This window comes from Cherax quadricarinatus, chromosome 32, assembly GCF_038502225.1.
Source record: "Cherax quadricarinatus isolate ZL_2023a chromosome 32, ASM3850222v1, whole genome shotgun sequence".
Classification (NCBI taxonomy): Eukaryota; Metazoa; Arthropoda; class Malacostraca; order Decapoda; family Parastacidae; genus Cherax; species Cherax quadricarinatus.
In genome coordinates, this window is record NC_091323.1 from 19,209,365 (window position 1) to 19,228,790 (window position 19,426).

A 19,426-nucleotide genomic window follows, 5' to 3' on the forward strand; every position below is an offset into this window, starting at 1 on the left:
ATTTTCCACACTTATTGGTGAGCTGGCTTGATGGTTCTACGCGGGCTCAAACTTAAAACTGTGAACTCGGGAAGACCCTCAAAGGGTTAATATTTTTTTTGGCTTTAGATTTTTTTTTTTTTTTTTTTAACTTTTCCCCCCAGACAGGGTGACCCAAAAATGAAGAAACACTTTGTCAGTCATTCACTCCATTAGTTTTGCCAGAGACATGCCTACAGCCTACACTATGCAAAAAACTGCAACATATCAACAACCCTTCCTTCAGAGTGCAGGTAATGTACTTCCCACCTCCAGGACTCCTAGCGGTTCCCTGAATCCCCTCATAAATGTTACTTTGCTCACTCCAACAGCACATACGTCATATTATTATAATCAAAAGAAGTGCTAAACCTACAAGTCACGTCAAGTCATAAAAGCCACTCTCCACTCGCTCTAACACACACACACACACTCCTCACTCTCTCTTTAAAAAGGACAGACAGACACAAGGCATTAAACTACAGACTTGTGTTACTAATGTATATATATATGCAAGTCATGGAAAAGATCATCAGGAGAAAGTGGTGGAGCACCTGGAGGAAACAAGCGTATAATCGACAACCAGCACAGTTTCAGGAAGGAAAATCTGTGTCGCAAACCTACTGGAGTTTACGACAAGGTGACAAAAAGTAAGGCAGAGAGAGGGGTGGATAGACTGCATTTTCTTGGACTGCAAGAAGGCCTTCGACACAGTTCCTCACAAGAGGTTAATGCAAAAGCTAGAGGACCAGGCATACATAGCAGGAAAGGCACTGCAATGGATCAGAGAATATCCGACAGGAGGCAGCAAATTGTGGTACATGACGAGGTGTCAGAGTGGGCACCTGTGACAAGCGAGGGTTCCACAGGAGTCAGTCTAAGATCTGTGCTTTTTGGTATATGTGAATGACATACGGAAGGGATAGACTCGGAAGTGTCGCTTGTTTGCAGATGATGTGAAGTCAGTGAGGAGAATCAAATGCGATTAGAGGATCAGGCAGGACTACAAAGAGACCTGGACAGGCTACAAGCCTGGTCAGCAACTAGCTCCTGGAATTTAACCCTGCCAAATGCAAAGTCATGAAGATTAGGGAAGGGCAAATAAGGCCACAGACAGAGTATAGTCTAAGTGGCCAAAGACTGCAAACCTCATTCAAGGAAAGGATCTTTGGGCGGTATACAGTGGACCCTCGATAGCGCCTTTAATCCGTCCCAGAGAACAGCCTTTGCGAATTAATTTTCCCCATAGAAATAATGAAAATCCAATTAATCCGTTCAGACACCCAAAATATTAAACAAAATTTTTTTTTACATTATACATTTCCTACACAGAAAAACAATGATACATGCACAATAAACAATACTGAAATGATACTTACCTTTATTGTGGACTTGTTTATGAGTAATGACCTCTTCAGGGGCTCCTTGGCATGAGTGAAGTGGCTCTTGGCCTGAGAATTAGTCCTGTTGGTCTTTCTCAGACCAAACCTAATTACCCCCAATCCCCCTTTCCTATCCCATTCCTATCCCATTCTCCTTTTTCCTTTCCTCTTCCTTCCCCTGTCCCTCCCTTATTCCCTTCCTCTTTTTGGCCTTTGGGATTCTTTCCACGGCCTACTGTTCCTAGGTAGGAAGGTCGCAGGTCAATCCCATTCCGTTGAGGTTCTTGATGGTGGCGTAGTTTGCGTGGAATCTGGATCGCCTGGGGATATCCCATTCCCTCTCCGGTCTTCCGGGAGGTGTATCTCTGGAGGCGCTTTTTGGATTCGGGGTGGTGGCCAAGGAGGTATGCTTTGTGGCAGATATCCAGCTGCCCTCTCTTTTGTCACACGAGTAGCTCAGCAAATGTGAGTTGCTATCCTGGATTGCTGGTTTACTGGCATGAAGTGTAGGGTATGGAATGGGTTCCATGCGCATCTGCACTACTTGCGGTGTTGAGGTCCTCTTGGGCCCAGGGTGATTTCCAGCCCTTTCATTTCCTCCTAGGAACTATTCCTCCCGTTCCACTTTTTCTTATTTTTTTATTTTCTTTTCTTAAAACAAAAGGAAAGAAATCAACTAACCATGGAAGCCCTAGTCCATGAACCTACTACCGGGCCTTACTGATCTCGCACCTGTTCTGACCCTGCCTCGTTTTTTGACCACTCTTTGGACACTCCTGATGCCCTGTGCCTCTTGCTGGTGCTGTTTCATTACCAGCTTCAGGTACCGGGGTTTGAATGAACTCCTCTGATTTGTCTGACCTCTGCCCTCCTTTGACTTGCTTCGGCCTCTCCCTCTACGGTCGGCAATTTTGAATCGCCAGCCCGTCCACATCGACAACTTTGGTCCCCACTTCTAGCATGTGACAATCTCCTGATGATGTTGCCGTTACCTTCCCATTCTACTCGGAAAAACCGACACATCGTACACTCCTCTCACGCTCAGTTTCGGACTACACAATGGACTAAATTCTTTACTTTAAGACCGACTTCTTCTATTACCTATCTTTCCGACCATAGTATTGGCAAGCGCTTCTCGCCATGTTGGTAGAGATATTTCATTTCATGCTCTCAACAGCGTTACATGCATCACTGTCAGAATGCTGCTCAAGCTCATGATCTTTCTCTCCTTTCACATATTGATACTATTCCTATCACTATTGAAAAACATCATTCTCTCAATTCTTGTAGTGGTACTGTCATTCTGCCATACCATACTCCAACAATTTCCAGACATGTCAATGACATTCTTGAACAGCTGGAACTCCAGGATCTCCAGTCTTCAAAGTAGACACTTGTGTCCTTCCTGCCCGTGGGCAGAGAGCGATACCCTTGCAATGTGGCTCGATTAACTTTACGACAGCGTGACTCCGTCCTTTGTTTATGTCGCGGGACATTGGTTACAAGTTCGAAAGGTGATCCTACCCCAACAGTGTAGAAATTGCTGGCGTTTTGGTCACTTGCGAAATATTGCAGATCTATAGCTGAATGCCCAGTCTGTGGTGCGCGACCATTCTAATACGTCTTGCAGTCGACCTCCCTCTTGCCTCAATGTCATGAGGCTCACCCTTACGTACTCTCACTGTTGCCAGGTCTACTTGAGCGAGTGTGAAATCCGTTGCCTCAAAGAAGCAGAAGGTCTCCCTTATGCTATGGCAGTTTCTCATCTCCACCTCAAGGAGACTACCCGTGTTTCTTATTCTCGTGTTTCAGCGTCCCCACTTCTGGGGTCCCATCTTCTGCAGCCTCCTCTGTTGTTACCCCTCCCATAGCCACTCCTGTATCTAATTCTTTTGCTGTCCTGGGCTCAGGCGTCCCTACTTCAACACCTCAGTCTGTTCTGACATCTTGAGTTCTCACTCACAAGCCCTGGTATCGACAAAATCTCATATGACACCTTCTACAAATCGCCCTTCTACTTCTCAAGTCCAAAAAATCCCCTTTGCTCAAATCTTCCTTGCCCCCTCCTTCCCTTCTTCTGCCCCCACATTTTACCTTTCCAGTCTCTGCACCTGGTTCTTCCCCTCTCACTGGCTCTGTTACAAGTGTGGAGGTTCACCCCCTGTTCTGTGCCTCCCTCTCCTGCCCCTCCACACTTCTTCTCCAGTTCCCACACGCTTTCATCCCCTACTTTAGTACAGTTCATTACTGTCCCAACCTTACTCACCCTCCTCCTCCTATCTCAACATTGTCTCCCATACAGCGTCTTTGAATTCAGAAACGCTTGGCGCTATTTCAGAATATACTGCAGAGACTAAACCTTCAATGGACACTGATCCACCTCCTGTTCCTTCTCTTCCCTCTCCTCCATCTTACAACTCCATTCTTCACAATGCTCCGTTCCTTTGCTGCTTGAACATCTTCGATGCCACCACCGTGACTTTTCTAACCCCTCTAGTCCGTAGGTGCCCTTCCCTCAGTTCCTGGTATTTTCCTCGTTGCCAATCATGGCCTATTTACAGTGGAATATCCACGGCCTCAGGAGTGATCCGGGTGAGCTTCAGATGTTGCTTTCAGGATTTTCCTGTTAGTGTTTGCTTACAAGAACCAAAATTACACTCAGCTGTTTTCCAACTTATCTCAGGCTATAATTTATTGTATTCTTCAGATCCTTTCTCAGATGGGACCTTTAATGGCGCCCTTCTTCTACATGATGATATTCGTCTATGACTATTTGTCTATACCTCGCTGCATTACACTGCAGCCCATATCATGAATAAGTGGTTTACAATATATTCTTTATATCTCTCTCCTTCTCGGACATTTTCTGTCCCAGATTTTTTTTGTTTCATCCTTACCACCACCACTTCTGTTACTTGCGATTTTAATGCTCACCATTTCCTCTGGGGTCTCATTGTGACTCCGTGGCATTCAGTTGGAGGCTTTTCTCGCCTCTCACCCCTCCTGTTTAAATACGGTACTCCACCCATTTTGATCCTCTACTCATACTCTCTCTTGCATTGATCTATCAGTCTGCTCTTCCTCCACTGCACTAGACTTTGCCTGGTCTGTTCTACCAGACTTACATGGCGGATCATTTCCAATCATTCTTATTTCTCCTTCATATTCACCACCTTTCTGTAGCCCTCGTATCAATTTGATCAGGCAAATTGGGACCTTTACTCCCAACTTCGCTGCTTTTAGTGAGGTTCCTTCTTCATCCTCATTGATGAGCTCCTACACCTCTTCGACATCAGTTTTAACCGCAGCTTCTAATTCTATACCCCAAACATCAGGCAGGCATTCTCAGAAGTGCATGCCTTGTTCATCTCCTGCTTGTGCAGTACGTTTGAAAGCGCTGCATGGGGCAGTACCAGCACAATAGAACCGATGAGAGACTTCTTGATTTTAAGCAGAAGTGTGCGAGTCGCTCGCCATGTCAGTCGTGGCTGCGCACTTGCTGGCGAGATTATGTTTCCACCATCACCTCTGGTTCCTCTATGAGTGCAGTCTGGAAAAAAGTGAGGAAACTGAGTGATAAATACTCTCCTGACCTGGCTCCTGTTCTACGGTTCACGGTGTTGATATAGCAAACCCTCTTGACATTGCCATTGAAATTGGCACTCATCTGGTCCGTATTTCCGGGGCTCCATCTATGCCTCGTTTCTTTCCTCTCAGTCTGCCAGAGTTAGTACCCTTGGACTTTTCTTCTCTCAGAGAAGTACAGTATAACGTGCCTTTTACACTTCGGGAACTGGAGGCAACACTCTCACTTCGATCATTGGCAGCTGGGCCTGCGACATTCATATTCGGATGTTACGACATTTACATCAGTCAACCCTACAGTCCTCTTACCTCTTCAATCTTATTTGGTCAAGAGGTTCTTCCAGCTGTGGAAATCTGCCATTGTTTTCCCTTTCACTAAGCTGGGTACTACGGACACGATGCCTCCACTATCGTCCCATTGCTCTTACTAGTGCAGTTTGCAAAGTGATGGAGCGTCTGGTGAATCGGCGTTTAATGTGGTATTTAGAGACACATAACAGTCTCTCCACTAGTCAATATGGCTTTTGTAAGGGCGATATACCATAGACCCCTTACTACTGAGGTACATATGTTAGTAATGCCTTTGCGAATAACCACTCAGTTATTGCCATATTTTTGACCTTGAGAAGGCATATGACAGCTTGGAGGTATAATATTTTGGCCAGTCCACTCCTTAGGCCTCGAGGCAATCTACCATCCTTCCTTAAGAACTTTTAACTGACAGACATTTCTGTGTTGAGTTAATATTGTGCTCTCCCCAGACTTTGTCAAGCTGAAGGTGTCCCTCAGGAATGTGTTCTGAGCACAACACTTTCTCTCTGTTCTTGGCCTCTTTCTTCCATCAATACAGTGGACCCCGAGCTTCTGATATTATTTCATTCCAGAAGTACAGTGGACCCCGCCATAGCGACCTTAATCCGTGCAAGAGGGCTGGCTGTTATGAATGTTACGTATGTGAATGAATTTTCCCCATAAGAAATAATGAAATAAAATTAATCCGTGCAAGACACCCAAAAGTATGAAAAAAATTTTTTTACACATGAAATGTTAATTTTAGTACACAAACTGAAAAGGCATGCACAATTACATGACACTTACTTTTATTGAAGATCTGGTGATGATTGATGGGATGGGAGGAGGGAGAGAGTGTTAGTGTTTGAAGAGATCCCTTCATTAAGACTTGAGGTGTCGAGTCCTTTTCTGGGGTTACTTCCCTTCTTCTTTTAATGCCACTAGGACCAGCTTCAGAGTCACTGGACTTCTTTCGCACAACATATCTGTCCATAGTGGCCTGTACCTCGTTCCTTTATGATTTGTCTAAAGTGGTTCACAACATTGTCATTGTAACAGTCACCAGCACGCTTGCAATAGCTGTGTGAGGTGATTTTCATCAAAAGGTTTGCACTTCAAGCCATTTGCACACATTTCCTTAATCTTTGAAGTAGGCAATTCTTCAATTTCTCTCTCCCCTCCTTTGAACCAGTTTCCCCAGGTCTGGCCTCTTGCTCTTGAAGTTGATCTATCAGCTCATCAGTGGTTAGTTCTTCATTGTCCTCCTCCACCAACTCTTCCACATCCTCCCCACTAACCTCCAACCCCAGGACTTCCCCAATGCCACAATTGATTCCTCAATTGGTATACTCCTCTCAGGGTTAGCCTCAAACCCTTCAAATCCCTTTTGTCTACACATTCTGGCCACAGTTTCTTCCAAGCAGAGTTCAAGTCTTCTTAGTCCTCCCTCCCAAGCCTTACCTATAAAGGTTTATACAATTGAGGACATTAAGTGATCTCTCAAAACTCTCTTAGAGTCAGTTGAGTTTCTGAGGTCACTACAAAGCACCTTTCAAACAGAGCTTTTGTGTACAGTTTTTGAAGTTTGCAATAACCTGCTGGTCCATGGGCCTGCAGGAGGAGTGGTATTAGGAGGCAAAAACTTCACCTTAATGAAGCTCATGTCCCCATAAAGTCGCTCTGCCACGTCTGTAGGATGACCAGGGCATTGTCTAACACCAGGAGGCACTTAAGTTCTAATTTCTTTTCAGTTAGGTAATCTTTGACATTGGGGGCAAATGCATGGTGTAACCAGTTATAGAAAAGTCCTAGTGACCCATGCCTTACTGTTTGATCTCCACAGCACACACAAATTATCCTTGAGGACATTCTTTTGCCTGAATGCTCTGGGAGTTTCAAGTGATACACTAATAAAGGCTTAACTTTGCAATCACCACTAGCATTGGCACATCAACAAAGTAAGCCTGTCTTTCATGGAGCTTATGTCCTGGAGTGCCTTTTCCTCCTGAGTAATGTAGGTCCTGCTTGGCATTTTCTTCCAGAACAGGCCTGTTTCATCACAATTAAACACTTGTTCAGGTTTCAGTCCTTCAGTTTCTATGTACTCCTTGAATTCCTGCACATATTTTCAGCCACTTTGTGTCGAGACTAGCACCTCACCATGCCGTATCACACTATGTATGCCACTACGCTTCTTAAATCTCTCAAACCAACCTTTGCTGGCCTTAAATTCACTCACATCATCACTAGTTGCAGGCCTTTTTTAATTAAATCCTCATGCAACTTCCTAGCCTTTTAAACATGATGCGCAGAGCGCTATCTCCTGCTAGCTGTTTTCATTTATCCACACCAATAGTCTCTCAACATCTTCCATCACTTGCGATCTTTGTTTGAAAACACAGTTAAACCTTTGCAGAACAGCTTCCTTGATTGCCTTCTATGTTGATGACTTCGCTATTGCTTGTGCAGGCCCTGACTGTCATCTCATTGCAGTTTCACTCCAGCATGCGGTCGACCGTGTTTTCACTTGGGCCACCACACATGGCTTTAAATTTTCAAGTACCAAAACTCACCAAATTACTTTCACTAGATGCTCTGTCATCTCCGATCATCCTTTGTATCTCTATGGCTCCCGTATCCCCGAACGTGATACAGTCAGGTTTCTAGGCCTTCTCTTTGACCGTAGGTTATCCTGGAAACCTCACATTACCTCTCTGAAGGCAACTTGTCACAGCCGGCTAAACCTTCTTAAAACCCTTGCTCATCTTTCCTGGGGAGCTGATCGTCGAACTCTGCTTCGCCTACATTCAGCCCTCGTTTTATCGAAACTCGATTATGGTGACCAGATTTATTCAGCTGCCTCTCCTGCTACTCTAGCTAGCCTTAACCCCATACATCACCACGGATTACGTTTATGCCTGGGTGCTTTTCGCTCTTCCCCTGTTGAGAGCCTCTATACAGAAGCGAATGTTCCATCCTTGTCTGATAGCCGTGATACCCATTGCCTTCGCTACTATGTACGCTCTCACGATCTCCACAATCCTTCCATTTATAGAATGGTCACTGATATTAGTAGACATTCTTTATTTGTTCGCCGCCCCTGTTTGCTCCGTCCCTTTTCTCTTCGCCTACATTCGCTCTTGTCTTCTCTTCAGTTACCACCTTTATATGTTCATGTAACATCTCAGTTTTCCCTACCCCCCTGGGAAGTTCCAGCTGTTCGGGTCTGTTCTTTCTCACTCCCTTGCTCAAAAGCCCAACTGCCTACGGTGGCTTCCCGCTCTCTTTTTCTTGATCACTTCCACTCTCATTCTCATGCCATCGCTGTGTACACAGATGGCTCTAAGTCTTCAGACGGCGTCGGATTCGCAGCAGTGTTTCCGGACAGTGTCGTGCGGGGGCATTTACTATCTTCGGCTAGCATTTTTACTGCTGAATTGTATGCCATTCTTGCAGCACTTATTCGTATCGCATCTATGCCTGTGTCATCATTTGTGGTAGTCTCAGACTCCCTTAGTGCTCTACAGGCTATACGAAAATTTGATACATCTCGCCCCCTAGTTCTCCATATCCAACTTTGGCTACGCCGTATCTTTACCAAACATAAAGATATTGTTTTTTGTTGGGTCCCTGGTCATGTCGACGTACAGGGCAATGAACAGGCAGACACTGCTGCGCGGTCAGCAGTACATGACCTACCAATTTCCTATAGAGGTGTTCCATTTCTGGACTATTTTGCTGCAATAGCTACCCACCTTCGCACCCGTTGGTCAACTCTGCTCGGTAACAAACTTCATTCTATTAAACCGAGCATAGGTTACTGGCCGTCTTCTTGTCATCAGTGCCGAGGTTGGGAGACCACTCTCTCCCGCCTTCGTATTGGCCACACTCGTCTTACTCATGGGTATCTCATGGAGAGGCACCCTGTTCCTCTCTGTGAGCAGTGTCAAGTTCCAGTATCGATTAGCCACATTCTGTTAGACTGCCCTCTCTATCAACGAGCACGCAGAATTTACCTCCAACGTCGTCTTCGTTCTACTACTCTCTCTTTACCTTCCCTCTCATTGACTTCTTGACAACGACTGATTTACTCCACAAACTCTGATGATACTTTTCGCACTCCCCTCAGCCCTTTCTAGTTCAGTCTCTTGCTGCCCTTTACCCTTTCACCATCCACTACCCCGCTGTTATCCGTAACCTATTACTCATCCATCTCCCTTTGGCCACCTGATGCCCTCGCTTCCTTCCTGCCCTGCAGCGCTGTATAGTCCTTGTGGCTTAGCGCTTCTTTTTGATTATAATAATAATAATAATTCTCCTGTTGTGATCTTCAAAGTCAGTGGAGCTTCACTGATGTTTTATCCCAGTGCCTTCAGAATCTACAGGAGCAAGTAGTTGAAAGATGCCACTGTGTAGAGGACAGCTTTACCACCTTCAAATTTACCTGCCATGTCAGTGTTTAAGCATAAAGTCAGACATCCTTAATTCTTCCAGGAAGAGTAGAAGTTGACAGATGGATTATCCTCCCTAGTGCTACACAATACTGTTCTTATGTTCCACTAACACCCAGGATGCCACCCACACCAGTCCACTAACACCCAGGATGCCACCCACACCAGTCCACTAACACCCAGGATGCCACCCACACCAGTCCACTAACACCCAGGATGCCACCCACACCAGTCCACTAACACCCAGGATGCCACCCACACCAGTCCACTAACACTCAGGTACCTACTTGCTGCTGATCAACCAGGCTGGTAGGCAGTGCTTGCACTCTGATGGGGATATTGCAGTTCAGAGGTCATTTGAGTTGAGTTCTCTGTGCATTTCTGGCAAGACATCTATTGAATGAATGAATATCAATGCATTTCCTTATTTTGGTCACTACCTTGGCAGGAGGAGAATGAGGTAATCAGTCCTTCAACCTTGAGTCGATGTGGTCAGTCCATCAATCTTAAATAGAATACAGCAGCATATGTGCAGAGAAGTAGCTTATATACCATAGGCAGGAGAGGTGCAGCAGTCGTAGGTGGTGTCACATTTGACCAATGTGGGAGTAGGTCGTGCCCAAGGGTTAGGCAAGCGAAGAATTCCCAAGTATTAAGATCCCAAGAAGTTGCAGTGTCTGACAATCCTGTTTCTTAAATCAAGAACTCTTCACGGACATCAAGGTACTTTCCCTTGAAGACCAACACAGCTTAACACAACTATGGTGGTGGTCTTGATGGTGGGACCATGGTGGTGGTCTTGGTGGGACCATGGTGGTCTTGATGGGACCATGGTGGTGGTCTTGGTGGGACCATGGTGGTCTTGATGGTGGGCCCACAGAAACCCTCTCCAGGTCAACAGTGGTGGTCTTGATGGCAGGACCACAGTGGTGGTCTTGATGGTGAGACCACAGTGGTGGTCTTGATGGTGGGACCACAGTGGTCTTGATGGTGGGACCACAGTGGTCTTGATGGTGGGACCACAGTGGTCTTGATGGTGGGACCACAGTGGTCTTGATGGTGGGACCACAGTGGTCTTGATGGTGGGACCACAGTGGTCTTGATGGTGGGACCATGGTGGTGGTCTTGGTGGGACCATTGTGGTCTTGATGGTGGGCCCACAGAAACCCTCTCCAGGTAAACAGTGGTCTTGATGGCAGGACCACAGTGGTCTTGATGGTGAGACCACAGTGGTGGTCTTGATAGTGGGACCACAGTGGTCTTGATGGTGGGACCACAGTGGTCTTGATGGTGGGACCACAGTGGTCTTGATGGTGACCACAGTGGTCTTGATGGTGGGACTATGGTGGTGGTCACATTGTGGTCTTGATGGTGGACCCACAGAAACCCTCTCCAGGTAAACAGTGGTCTTGATGGCAGGACCACAGTGGTCTTGATGGTGGGACCACAGTGGTCTTGATGGTAGGACCACAGTGGTCTTGATGGTGGGACCACAGTGGTCTTGATGGTGGGACCACAGTGGTCTTGATGGTGGGACCATGGTGGTGGTCTTGGTGGGACCATGGTGGTCTTGATGGTGGGACCATGGTGGTGGTCTTGGTGGGACCATGGTGGTCTTGATGGTGGGCCCACAGAAACCCTCTCCAGGTAAACAGTGGTGGTCTTGATGGCAGGACTACAGTGGTGGTCTTGATGGTGAGACCACAGTGGTGGTCTTGATGGTGGGACCACAGTGGTCTTGATGGTGGGACCACAGTGGTCTTGATGGTGGAACCACAGTGGTTTTGATGGTGGGACCACAGTGGTCTTGATGGTGGGACTATGGTGGTGGTCTTGGTGGGACCATGATGGTCTTGATGGTGGGCCCACAGAAACCCTCTCCAGGTCAACAGTGGTGGTCTTGATGGCAGGACCACAGTGGTGGTCTTGATGGTGAGACCACAGTGGTGGTCTTGATGGTGGGAACAGTGGTCTTGATGGTGGGACCACAGTGGTCTTGATGGTGGGACCACAGTGGTCTTATGGTGAGACCACAGTGGTCTTGATGGTGGGACCACAGTGGTCTTGATGGTGGGACCACAGTGGTCTTGATGGTGGGACCATGGTGGTCTTGATGGTGGGCCCACAGAAACCCTCTCCAGGTATACAGTGGTGGTCTTGATGGTGAGACGACAGTGGTGGTCTTGATGATGGGACCACAGTGGTCTTGATGGTGGGCCCACAGAAACCCTCTCCTGGTAAACAATGGTGGTCTTGATGGCAGGATCAGTGGTGGTCTTGATGGTGAGACCAGTGGTGGTCTTGATGGTGGGACCAGTGGTCTTGATGGTGAGACCACAGTGGTCTTGATGGTGGGACCACGGTGGTCTTGATGGTGGGACCACAGTGGTCTTGATGGTGGGACCACAGTGGTCTTGATGGTAGGACCACAGTGGTCTGATGGGACCACAGTGGTCTTGATGGTGAGACCACAGTGGTTGTCTTGAAGGTGGGACCATGGTGGTGGTGTTGATGGTGGGACCACAGTGGTCTTGATGGTGGAACCATAATGGTCTTGATGGTGGGACCATAGTGATGGTCTTGATGGTGGGATCATAGTGATCTTGATGGTGGAACCATAGTGGTCTTGATGGTGAGACCATAGTGATGGTCTTGATGGTGGGACCATAGTGATGGTCTTGATGGTGGAACCATAGTGGTCTTGATGGTGGGACCATAGTGATGGTCTTGATGGTGGGACCATAGTGATGGTCTTGATGGTGGAACCATAGTGGTCTTGATGGTGGGACCATAGTGATGGTCTTGATGGTGGGACCATAGTGATGGTTTTGATGGTGGAACCATAGTGGTCTTGATGGTGGGACCATAGTGATGGTCTTGATGGTGGGACCATGTTGATAGTCCTCTAGTATCTCTCTTCACCGTAGCTGATTTTCACACAGTTCAGTTACTCAGCTGTTTTTATTTTTAAGGTTATAGTCATGACTGATGTCTACTGTATCTGACAGCTAGGCTTTCAATATTACAAGGATCCCAGTGGAAATAAGTAATTGACTTTTCTGGGTTTTCCTAGATAAATTACATACATGTTACTATGTCTGATAATTATACTTATATGCACCTGTACCTAAATAAACTTATGTATACTTGGTGGGACCAGAGAGATCTTAGGGGTGGTACCATATTGGGGGTTCTGACGGTGGGACCACAGTAGTGGTCTTGATGGTGAAACCATGGCAGTGGTTTTGTTGGGACCATAGTGATCTGCCTGAAATAAGCAGCATGCTATTGGCTTTCTTTCGTGTTTAACAATATTTTGTTACATGTAAACTATATTATCTGTATACTGCAGAAAAGAAAGATATTTATATTTGTATCGTGGTCTTGGTGGGACCATAGTGGTCATAATGGGGGACTAAGCAGTATTCTTAGTGGGACTAGTGGTCTTGATTGGCCATACTAGTGGTCTTGGTGGGACAGTAGTGGTAGTCTTGGAGGGACCATAGTGGTTTTTTTTGATGGGACCATAGTGGTGATTATGATGAAACCATACTGGTGATCTTGATGGTGGGACCACAGTGGTCTTGATGGTGGGACCATAGTGGTCTTGATGGTGGGACCATAGTGGTGATTATGGTGAAACCATACTGGTGATCTTGATGGTGGGACCACAGTGGTCTTGATGGTGGGACCATAGTGGTCTTGATGGTGGGACCATAGTGGTGATTATGGTGAAACCATACTGGTGATCTTGATGATGGGACCACTGATCTTGATGGTGGGACCATAGTGGTCTTGATGGTGGGACCACAGTGGTCTTGATGGTGGGACCATAGTGATTATGGTGAAACCATACTGGTGATCTTGATGGTGGGACCACAGTGGTCTTGATGGTGGGACCATAGTGGTGATTATGATGAAACCATACTGGTGATCTTGATGGTGGGACCACAGTGGTCTTGATGGTGGGACCATAGTGATGATTATGATGAAACCATACTGGTGATCTTGATGGTGGGACCACAGTGGTCTTGATGGTGGGACCATAGTGGTGATTATGATGAAACCATACTGGTGGTCTTGATGGTGGGACCACAGTGGTCTTGATGGTGGGACCATAGTGGTGATTATGATGAAACCATACTGGTGATCTTGATGGTGGGACCACATTTTGGGAAACAACGGTGATCTTGATGGGGGGACAGTCATCACTGTTTGGGGGAAAACATACTGGTGATCTTGATGGGGGAAAATAGTCATACTAGTTTTGGGGGGGAAACATTGGTGATTTTGATGGGGGTCTAGTACCATTCGGGGGAAAACAAAAAGGTGATTGATGGGGTATAGTACACTGTTTTGAGGGGACCATCTGGTGACTTGTGGTGGTAAATTTCATGGTCTTGGAGGGAACATCTGGTGATCTTGATGGTGGGACAGTCATCATAGTTGGAGGAACAATTGGTGGGGGGAAATCTTGATGGTGGGACTATTTAATAGTCTTGGAGGAAAATGCCGGGTTCTTGATGGTGGACTGTAATCCACTAGTCTTGGGGGGAAATATGGGTGACTTGAGGTGGGATAGTACCCCCCAGTTTTGGGAGGGGGCCCAAATTGGTGTTTTGGGGATGGTGGTCTAGTACATAGTTTGAGGGAACATCTGGTGATCTTGATGGGGGGACACATGGTCTTGGGGAACTTTGGGGTGATTTGATGGGGGGAAGAAAGGGGGGGAAAGGGAGAGGGGGAAGCCATCACTAGTCTTGGAGGACCTATGGTGATCTTGATGGGGGTTATAGTACACTGTCTTGGGGGGGACCAAGGGGTTTCTTGAGGGGGGTACTAGTATTTTTTTTGTTTTGGGAGGGGGACCAATGGTGCTTGATGGTGGGTAGTCCCCTAGTCTTGGGGGGGAAATCTGGTGATCTTGATGGTGGGACCACAAGTTTTGGAGGGACATATGGTGATTTTGATGGGGGGGATAGTCAAGTCTTGGGGGGACCAAGGGTTTCTTGATGGTGGGGCCAGTCATCACCCAGTTTGGGGAACATACGGTGATCTTGATGGTGGGACAGTCATCCACTAGTTTGGAAACATCTGGTGATCTTGATGGGGAAAACCACATGGTTTGGGGGAACCTGGGTGTCTTGATGGTGGACATATATAGTTTGGGGGAAAATCGGGATCTTGATGGTGGCCCAGTCATCCCCTAGTTTGGGGGGGAAACCATACTGGTGATCTTGATGGTGGACCAAAAACCTTGAGGCCACGGTGATTTGATGGTGGATTCATAATTTTTGGGAGGAAACTGGTGATCTTGATGGGGTACAGCCCCCTAGTTTGGGGGAACATGGTATCTTGATGGGGGGACATTATGTTTAGGGACCATACTGGTGATCTTGATGGGGGTACAGTCTTTTTCATATTTTGGGAGGACCATCTGGTGATTTTATGGTGGACCACATGTCGGAGGACCATAGGGTTTCTTGATGGTGGACCATATAGTTTAGGGACCATCTGGGATCTTGATGGTGGCCCACATTTTTAGCCTTGGGGAGGAAATACTGGTGTTTTTGAGGGTTACACATGTCTTGGGGGACCATTGGTGATCTTGGGGTTTGGGCACATGTCTTGGGGGGGACCATCTGGTGTCTTGATGGGGGACTAGTTCACTGTTTTGGGAGGGACCATACTGGTGATCTTGATGGTGACTAGTCATCACTGTCTTGGAGGGACCATACGGTGATCTTGATGGTGGACTAGTCACCTGTCTTGGGGGGAACATCTGATCTTGATGGTGGACTAGTCATCCTATCTTGGAGGGACCATACTGGGTGATTTTTGATGGGGTTTGTCATCACTAGTCTTGGGGGACCATACTGGTGATCTTGATGGTGGTTTCCCCCACTCCAGGGGGACCATACTGGTGATTTTGAGGGGGACTAGTTCCCTAGTTTTGGAGGGAAACCGGGGGGACTTGATGGGGACTAGTCATCCAGTCTTGGAGGGCCCTTTTGGGGATTTGGGGTTTTCTAGTCACACTGTCTTGGAGGCCCATACTGACTTGATGGTAATAGTTCACTAGTCGGAGGGAAATCGGTATTTGGGGGGGTCTAGCATCACTTTTTGGGGGGCCCATCTGGTGATCTTGGGTGGTCCCAGTCATCACTGTCGGAGGACCATACGGTGATCTTGATTTCAGTCATCACAGTCTTGGAAAATCGGGTGATCTTGATGGTGGTACTAGTTATAGTCTTGGGGGGAATCCGGGTGATCTTGATGGTGGCCCTATCATCCTGTCTTGGAGGAAAACTGGGGTCTTGATGGTGGTACTGTCACTAGTTTGGGGGGACCATACGGGGTTGATCTTGATGGTGGACCTAGTCTCACTAGTCTTGGAGAACATCGGGTGATCTTGGGGTGGACTAGTCTCACTGTTTTGGGAGGGACCATATGGTGATCTTGATGGTGGTCAGTCATCATAGTCTTGGAGGGACATACTGGTGATTTTATGGGGGCAGTCATCCTATCTTGGGGGGAATACGGACTGAGGGGTCTATCATCACTAGTCTTGGGGGGCCCCCGGGGGATTTTGATGGGGGATAGTCCCCCTGTTTTGGAGGGACCATCGGTGATTTTGATGGGGGGACTAGTCATCCGTCTTGGAGGGCTTGGTGATCGTGGTGGTACTAGTCATCACTAGTCTTGGGGGGAACCCATACTGGGATCTTGATGGGGGGTCAGTCATCACTATCGGGGAGGGACCATCGGGTGCGTGGTGGTACTAGTATCCAGTCTTGGAGGGACCATCTGGTGATCTTGATGGTGGTACTAGTCATCACTAGTCTTGGGGGGAAACTACTGGTGATCTTGATGGGGGTACTGTATCACTATCTTGGGGGGAAATATTACAAATCCACATCTGATCCCATGCAGTTTTTTGTGTATTATTCAGTCACGTTTTGGGACTTTTTAACTTTGAGACTATATTATATTACCTTTATTATTATTATTACATTTTTAAAAGATCTAGACCAAAGGGTTATATGCACCTGGAATGGGGGAAATGATTTTTTGAGGTAGAAATTAAATTCCCTTTGGGATGAACTTTCCCAACCCCAAGGAACCTCCTTTAGAAGGGGTGGGGGGGCCCTAAAATTTGTCTTTAAAAACCAATAGTGGTTTTTGGGGGGGAAAAATGATAAACCCGTACTTCTACATCACTGGGTGGCTAATTCTAACCTCATTTTGAAAAAGTCAAATCAGGTGAGGATTTTATCAGATTTTTGCCCTTAAATTTTCATTGAAACAGACACCATGATCATTGCCCGGATGATTCTTTTTATTTTATTATCAGCATTAAAGCAAATCTAAACCCATAGGTTTTGGGGGTCCCGAAGTTTTTAAAAAAATGATTTCCAGACAAGCCAAAAAGGGGATGTCCTCCCAAATTCTGAATCAAAATACATTTTTTTATACCACTGGGGCCCAGCCATCTTACCTGGCACTCCTTAACACAATTTTCAGTCTGCAATCAGAAAAAAGGAACCCAAAAAAGGCCCGACCGGGTTTTGGGAGCAAACCGGGCGCAACCAGCAAAATCGTTGTGAGGCCATCAACGATTCAACAAAACCAGCAAGAGTTCCCCCAATTTTTTTCACTCTTGGTGGTGGGTTCAACTTAAGAAAATTTTTTTCTATAAAAAAATTTAAAAGTTAAAAGTTTCCCCCACGAATGAACCCAGGCCCTCCGTGTGGAAACAGGGGACCAGGCCACTCCCCGTTTTCTTTAAACAAATTTGGGGGCACCCCGTAAAACCATGGGAAAAGGTTGGAAAATGAGACAAAGCCATAATGGGCTTTACATATGGGGGCATCTAAAGAAAACCAAACACTAGAAAAAAAAAATGTTTCCAAAGTCTTTTTAACGAATATCCCCAATATAACTTTTGCTTTAAGTGTGATAATTTCCCCTGGGATGATATAGGGTTTTTTTTATTTTATTATTTTCTTGTTCATTTTTAGACAATAAAATTCATCCAAAAAAGATTCCATTACTATATAAAAAAAAAATTGGTCCTTTAAATTTTTTTTGTAATATTTGATATGTACTATAAAAATTAAAAAAATTTTTAAATTAGCACCAAAACATAGACCCTGTTTAATGTTCCTAAAACTAAATTTTTCAATTATATATTCTTCATTTTTTAAGGCTATTTCAATAATTTACCACTCATTATAAGCTAAGTACAAAAAAATTTTAAGGTAATAATGTTCAGGTATTTTGGGGATAGCAACACGGGGTACACCATCCTGCCCCAAATGTTTTAAATGGGAAACCTGTATGTATTGTTTTTCAAGTGGGATTGTTTTTTATCCCCTTTTTCTTCTCATAAAACATCAAAAGATTTCAGGTATCTTGCTACTTTTTCCCCTTAGGTCACCTTCAAAAACATGTACAAACATATATAACCCCTCTGGGTTTTTTTTATTTTCTTACTTTTTCTTTTGTTTTTTTCCTCATTCCAGAAAAAGTGGAACAGAATTCTTCCTCGTAAGCCCTGTGTTTTAGAGGCAAAAAAATGTCAGGAGAAAATTTTTAACCCCCTCCCTTTTTAAAAAAAAATTTAAAAAAAGAAATTTTCGTTTTTCTTTTGGGCCTTGGGGTAGGCTGGTTTTTGTTAAAGAAGAAGTAATGTGTGTACTTATGTGCATTTTTTAAACCCAGCTTTTTTTTTTTAAGTATAAATATAGAAAAAAAATATTTTTATCAGGGATATACATATGAAAAACTGAAAAAAGGCTTTTCACTTTAACGGTTGCCCAACCCAATTTTCTGACATGTTTAAAAATCTTGAAAGTTCCCCACTCGTCAAATATTTGTCCAAACTGGTTTTTTTAAGTATTGGGAGTCGGAAGAAGCACAAAGACATGAAATAGTAACACCCTCTTTTCAAAGCCTGACAAGGCATTCTGAAAACAATCTTGAGAATAGTTTTCAAAATATTTTTTTCCCTTGACCTTGTTACTGGTAATGTTAACAGGTATACAAGATGTATATCTGAAGGGGGTATTCATAATTTCTATGTATTTTACTTTTTAAATTCTTCAAATGCCCTTTTTTCAAATACAGAACTTAATTCTTGTTTTACAACAATTTTAAAAAGAAGCTTTAAACTGAGAAAAAATAGATTTGTTGCGGGGTGCGCATTTTTCACTGGAAACCCGCCCCGAAATTTATTTTATTTCTTGCCGGAGTTTCAAAAAAGGGGGCGGTTCTTCATACCTTTCTTAGACTATCCCTTCAAAAATTCATGATGGGAAATGAAGTGAGCAATGCTAAGTGCCACATCTTTACACCAATCACCTGTGTAAAAACTTTAGCATACTGGGAGGACCCGGGATTTATTTTTAAGTGAAGAGGATATGTTCATAGAGTGTGATTGTAATCTCTATTGAGAGAAATTTCTTGTTAGACAACCTTTTCTAGCTTTTTCCCCTACGAGCTTTTTTGAAACAAACAATATTAATTTGTAAGTTAAAAATTGTTTTACTGGGCATATATATTTACAGCAACTATGTAGTGTATCTACATAACTTTTTTTTTTCACTACATTTTATCTAAAACAATGTACCTTGAGTTTGAAAACTCCCAATTAAAAAATTATGTAAGTGTAGTTTTGTAACCTTTTTGTTATTTTTG